The sequence below is a fragment of the Cervus elaphus genome, chromosome 1 (genome assembly GCF_910594005.1).
Source record: "Cervus elaphus chromosome 1, mCerEla1.1, whole genome shotgun sequence".
In the NCBI taxonomy this organism is placed as follows: Eukaryota; Metazoa; Chordata; class Mammalia; order Artiodactyla; family Cervidae; genus Cervus; species Cervus elaphus.
In genome coordinates, this window is record NC_057815.1 from 16849675 (window position 1) to 16856638 (window position 6964).

Genomic DNA, 6964 nt, shown 5'->3' on the forward strand with positions numbered 1-6964 from the left:
ATGTAATTTATATGGCAAAAAAACTCATAAATATGACTTAGTTTAAGAAATTTGAGTCCTAGATTATTTGAGTGGGCCATAAATTCAATCACAACCATCCTTGTAAGAGAGAGGCAGAGGGAGATTTGACACACGCTAAAGAGGCAATGTGTCCTTGAAGACAAAGAACTGAGCGATGTGAACAGCAGCCGAGGGATGTTGGCAGCCACCAGAAGCTGAGAGGCCAGGAACTGATCTTCCCTGGAGCCCGAGAGCCGCCAGAGAGAGTATAGCCCCGCTGACACCTGAATCTCAGCCCAGATTTTAGACTTCTGGCCTCCAGAAGTGTGAGAGAATACATTTCTCTTCTTGTAAGCAACCAAGTTTTTGGTAATGAGCAAGTTCACATTCCCATCTCCCTAAGACTCTGGACCCTTCCAAACGTTCTGACATTTCCACCGAGCTGACTGTAGGCAGCTATTCTGTCAATACTGCTATCATTCCCAGGTTTCCAAGCCAATACATTAAATCACACTTCCCGTGTGAGTATACCAGTATCAATAATCCTGGCCTATCCTATGTCACACTTTTGGTGTGATACCTAGAATCCACTTCCACACTTGTTTCTCAGACTCCTACTGATGCAAAGTGGCAATATCCTGTACAGGTGCTTTCTCTTGAGCTCAACCTTGTACTCATTTGGGATATGCTGGCATTTTAACTTATTGTTTTCCAGGGTGTAAAGGTGGATGGCAGGTGTAGACTCTGATACTGAGAGAATTTTCCTAGGTGAAGTCACTGAAAGCTTTATTTTCTTGGGAGTAAGACTGTTTCCCTCAAGGAGGAAGGATTCCTTCTGTCAACTACGAAGGATAAGATATTCCCCTAAAGCTGCCACAGTTGTTTTCTGAAGTTTTACACTTGCTTTCAATTTATCCTTTTTCCTGTGCCTATCTCCTGGACATTCAAAAAGACTAGCCCAGGACTTCCTTGGTGCTCCAGTGGTTTAGACTGTGCTTCCACTGCAGATGGTACAGGTTTGATCCCTGGTCAAGGAACTAATATCTCACATGCCATGTAGCATAGTCAAAAAATAAAAATCCCAAACGACTAGCCCTCACAACCTCTGTCATCCCCACCGTGACCACAGTGACCAAACGCCACAGCCACTCGATCTTCTTAACCCATTGTTCTCCAACACTCCGCAACACCATTAGGGACAATGTGAACAAAGGTGAAATCACCTCTTGCCACAAACATTGTTTCCCCTACACTGAGGCTCTGCTTCCTAGAGCTACTTGTGGTACAAATGACTATACTATACAGGATTTCACCAGGAAACGGGAATGGAGTGAACAAAGAGTGCAGGCAAGGATAAAGGACACTACAAGAGTTGGTGAAGCAGCCTGGGTTAAGCAAAAGCACCATGTTTCTACTCATAAGGAGAAAATGTAAGGAAAACCGGTTGCCAAACCTGTGAGATCTACTTCTGGGCTACATCAGGAACTGTAATGTGGAGAAATACAGCCATTTCCAAATCACTGCATGAGAGGAGGCAAAAGAATAAACTCCTTGACCTCTTTCCCTTCCCACCCAGTCTTCTCCTAATGGCTTCGCCCATTTGCAACACTCTACCAAGGAAAAGGAATTCTGGTTAATATAATGCATAGAAGTCAACTTCTTGGGTACTGAGCAGAGTGAAGGGTGGAGTAGATTTAGATGGCCAGGTTATCAGGCTTCCTTATTAAGGCAGTACTGGGAAGAGCACAGAAAGGGTGCTAAGTACAAACAGATACGACAGCACACTGTTCAGTTCAGTTGCTCAGTTGTGTCTGACTCTGTGACCCCATGAACTGCAGCATGCCAAGCTTCCCTGTCCAACACCAACTCCCAGAGCTTACTCAAACTCATATCCATCCAACCACCTCATGCTCTGTCACCCTCTTCTCCTCCTGTCTTCAATCTTTCCCAGCATCAGGGTCTTTTAAAATGAGTCAGTTCTTCACATCAGATGACCAAAGTATTGGAGTTTCCGCTTCAGCATCAGTCCTTCCAATGAATACTCAGGACTGATTTCCTTTAGAATGGACTGGTTGGATCTCCTTGCAGTCCAAGGGACCCTCACGTTTTCTCCAACACCACAGTTCAAAAGCATTGATTCTTTGCACTCAGCTTTCTTTATTGTCCAACTCTCACATCCATACATGACTACTGGAGAAACCATAGCTTTGACTAGATGGACCTTTGTTGGCAAAGTAATGTCTCTGCTTTTCAATACGCTATCTAGGTTGGTCAGAGGTTTTCTTCCAAGGAGCAAGCGACTTTTAATTTCATGGGTCAGAGGTTTTCTTCCAAGGAGCACATGACTTTTAATTTCATGGCCAAAGTCACCATCTGCAGTGATTTTGGAGCCCAGGAAAATAAAGTCTGACACTTTTTCCATTGTTTCCCCATCTATTTGCCATTAAGTAAGGGGCCACCAAAACTCTGGGCTTCCACTAACCTACTACTTGAGCTCCAGGCCAGTAGAAGAGTGGCTTTATATCTAGCACATCAGCTTAGTTCAGTTCAGTCGCTCAGTTGTGTCCGACTCTTTGCAACCCCATGAACAGCAGCACACCAGGCCTCCCTGTCCATCACCAACTCCCGAAGTCCATTTCCAAATCCGTGTCCATTGTGTTGGTGCTGCCATCCAACCATTTCATCCTCTGTTGTCCCCTTCTCCTCCTGCCCTCAATCTTTCCCAGCATCAGGGTCTTTTCAAATGAGTCAGCTCTCCACATCAGGTGGCCAAAGTATTGGAGTTTCAGCTTCAACATCAGTCCCTCCAATGAACACCCAGGACATATCCTTTAGGATGGACTGGTTGGATCTCCATGCAGTCCAAGGGACTCTCAAGAGTCTTCTCCAAGACTACAGTTCAAAAGCATCAATTCTTCGGCACTCAGCTTTCTTTATAGTCCAACTCTCACATCCATACATGACTATTGGAAAAACCATAGCCTTGACTAGATGGACCTTTGTTGGCAAAGTAATGTCTCTGCTTTTTAATATGCTATCTAGGTGGGTCATAACTTTTCTTCCAAAGAGCAAGCGTCTTTTAATTTCTTGGTTGCAATCACCATCTGCAGTGATTTTGGGGCCTGGAAAAATAAAGTCAGCCACTGTTTCCCCATCTATTTTCCATGAAGTGATGGGACCAGATGCCATGATCTTAGCTTTCTGAATGTTGAGCTTTAAGCCAACTTTTTCACTCTTCTTTCACTTTCATCAAGAGGCTCTTAGTTCTTCTTCACTTTCTGCCATAAGGGTGGTGTCATCTGCATATCTGAGGTTATTGGTATTTCTCCCGCAATATGGATTCCAGCTTGTGCTTCCTCCAGCCCAGTGTTTCTCATGATGTACTCTGCATATAAGTTAAATAATAAGCAGGGTGAGAATATACAGCCTTGACATACTCCTTTTTCTATTTGGAGCCAGTCTGTTGTTCCATATCCAGTTCTAACTGTTGCTTCCTCACCTGCATACAGGTTTCTCAAGAGGCAGGTCAGGTGGTCTGGTATTCCCATCTCTTTCAGAATTTTCCACAATTTATTGTGATCCATACAGTCAAAGATTTTGGCATAGTCAGTAAAGCAAAAATAGATGTTTTCCTGGAACTTTGTTTTTTTGATGATCCAGCGGGTGTTGGCAATTTGATTTCTGGTTCCTCTGTCTTTTCTAAAACCAGCTTGAATATCTGGCAGTTCATGGTTCACATATTGCTGGCTTAGAGAATTTTAAGCATTACTTTACTAGTGTGTGAGATGAATGGAACTGTGTGGTAGTTTGAGCATTCTTTGGCATTACCTTTCTTTGGGATTGGAATGAAAACTGACCTTTTCCAATCCTGTGGCCACTGCTGAATTTTCCAAATTTGCTGACATATTGAGTGCAGCACTTTCATAGCATCATCTTTCAGGATTTGAAATAGCTCAACTGGAATTCCTCTTGCCTCCACTAGCTTTGTTTGTAGTGATGCTTCCTAAGGCCCACCTTACTTCACATTCCACGATGTCTGGCTCTAGGTGAGTGAGTGATCACACCTTTGTGATTAGCTGGGGTGTGAAGATCTTTTTTGTATAGTTTTTCTGTGTATTCTTGCCACCTCTTCTTAATATCTTCTGCTTCTGCTAGGTCCATACCATTTTTGTCCTTTATTGAGCCCATATTTGCATGAAATGTTCCCTTGGTATCTCTAATTTTCTTGAAGAGATCTCTAGTCTTTCCCATTCTATTGTTTTCCTCTATTTCTTTGCATTGATCGCTTTCTTATCTCTCCTTGCTATTCTTTGGAACTCTGCATTCAAATGAGTTTATCTTTCCTTTACTCCTTTGCTTTTCGCTTCTCTTTTCACAGCTATTTGTAAGGTCTCCTCAGACAGCCATTTTGCTCTTTGGCATTTCTTTTTCTTGGGGATGGTCTTGTTCCCTGTCTCCTGTAGTATGTCATGAACCTCTGTGCATAGTTCATCAGGCACTGTATCAGATCTAGTCCCTTAAATTTATTTCTCACTCCCACTGTATACTCATAAGGGATTTAATTGAGGTCATACCTGAATGGTCTAGTGTTTTTCTCCACTTTCTTCAATTTAAGTCTGAATTTGGCAATAAGGAGTTCATGATCTGAGCCACAGTCTGCTCCTGGTCTTGTTTTTGCTAACTGTATAGAGCTTCTCCATCTCTGTCTGCAAAGGATATACTCAATCTGATTTCAGTGTTGACCATCTGGTGATGTCCATGCGTAACATAGGTGCTTTCCTGAAGGTGACTTGCAAAGGTAGGCATTATGCCAAGCATCAGGCTCTACTTCTGATTAAGTATTCAACAAATTTCACTTTTTGTCCTCCTCATGTTGGCTCCTATTTAATTTTTCCATTGAAAAATGATCCTGAAGGAACTGTGACTGCATATTCCTAGGGAAGGAAGTTCCTCTGCTCTCCTTTTTGTTTTAAAAGTTGGGCAAGTTTACAGTCTACTTTACTATTATCTGTATTGCTTCCATCATAAAGATTCTTTCCAAAAATTTACATAAAAATGAATGCCTCCAGGTGTCCTATTATAACTCCTAATTGTGACCACCTACCTTTAAGGGTATATATGTGCGTGCTAAGTCACTAAAGTCGTGTCTGACTCTGCCACTCTATGAACTTTAGCCCCCAGCCTCCTCTGTCCATGGAATTCTCCAGGCAAGAATACTTGGGCGGGGGGGGGGGGGGGGGGTTGCCATGCCCTCCTCCAGGGGATCTTCCTGACCCAGGAATTGAATCCTCATCTCATTTCCTCTATTGGCAGGCAGGTTCGTTACCACTAGCACCATCTGGGATGCTTCAAGGGTATGTATAATTCAGTTGAGCTGATTATTCTCATACTGTTGACACTTTGAAGACATCCAATCCTGATGTTTCAATTCTAATAGGAAAAGATAGGCTGTAAATATATAACATTACTCATAGACTATGGATGCATACACAAGTAGTTAAGTCCATAAAACAAGTGATACAAGTTATCTCTGGAGAGGGAAAATGGAATAGGACTGGGGGTGATGCCAAAACTCAGCCTCTGTGCATCAGTGCCAAATTGAATCTCAAACATAAAGTTTTGGGTGAAGTGGAAAAGAAGAGCTTTATTGCCTTGCTGGGTAAAGGGAACACAGTGGGCTAATGCCCTCAAAACTGTGTGCCCCAAGTCAGGGAGGATTTGGTGAAGAGTTTTATAGCAATGGTTCAAGGGTAGGATTGCTGATGAGGATCAGAGTTATGTTTATGGCCTGCATTGCTTTAATCTTGCCTCAGGCGTCTTCTGATGAGCTTTTGTGGTTCTCAAATTGTGACCTTCTCTGGAACAAAGAATGTGCAAGTAGTAAACATCTCCCACTTGTTGGGGGTTTTCTCAGATATTGCTATGTGTATCCCTTGAGGCAGAATCATGACCCTGCACACTACTGTTCAGTTGTTCCTATCTCTGCATTCCCTCCATTCCTTGATTAGCAACTGTTTGAACCTGTTCTTTGGAACTCAGAGGTCACAGAGGCTGAAGTCTATACTGTACAAACAAGAAATGGGAAACATGGAAAGGCTTCCATGTCCAGGAGCCCCACATAGTCCTGCTTGGTTTCAGGGGTGGGAGCTATTAGGTACTATCTTTGGGATAATGAATTTGAGGCAAATATGGCAAGACAGTGATAAACCTAGGTGTTGGTGTCCTGGCATTATTTAATGAAGTCAGCAAAAGCTACAAGTTAAGGCTCCCAGGCTCTATCATCCTTGCCCAAGGATCTCTTCCATTCTTTACAGCGTATCACTGAATTTCAGTATAGTTTAATTCAGATTCTGGATCTAGGCTACCTGGTTCAAATGTGGAGTCCACTATATAATTCCATCTACTTTATTAGTAAACTGCTTAACATCTCAGTACCTTATTATACCAATCAGTAAAAAGGGGATACTAGGACTTAACCCTGCAAAGTTATGAGGATTGCTTGATACATGTGAAGCACTTATAATGGAAGACAGGTATTCTAACATAGATGCTCTAAGACAGACAAAAGATATTAATTTATGTGCAAAGACTTTTGCCAACCCCAAATTCACATAATCTGATGGCATATTTTCCCCCATAAAATAACTATTAGTTCCCCTCATATCCCTTTTGATTAAGAACTGTTGTTACTGCTAAGTTGCTTCAGTCATGTCCTACTCTTTGTTACCCTATGGACCGTAACCTGCCAGGCTCCACTGCCCATGGGATTCTCCAGGCAAGAACACTGCAGTGGGTTGCCATGCCCCTCTCCTGGGACTCTGCCCAACCCAGGGATTGAACCTGCATCTCATGTCTCCTCCAACAGGCAGGCAGGTTCTTTACCACTAGTGCTACCTGGCAAGTTTAAGTACTAGATGGAATTATCCTTATGCATATTTTTGATCAAAGATGTATGTATTTAAGT

The 6964-nt window shown here is 42.7% G+C and overlaps 1 protein-coding gene across 1 annotated transcript in view; it reads left to right on the plus strand.

The window, feature by feature from the left end:
* ANKRD49 (ankyrin repeat domain 49) overlaps positions 1-6964 on the plus strand; it is a 52602-nt gene that overhangs the window by 42651 nt on the left and 2987 nt on the right. The gene's annotated exons all lie outside the window — the stretch shown is intronic.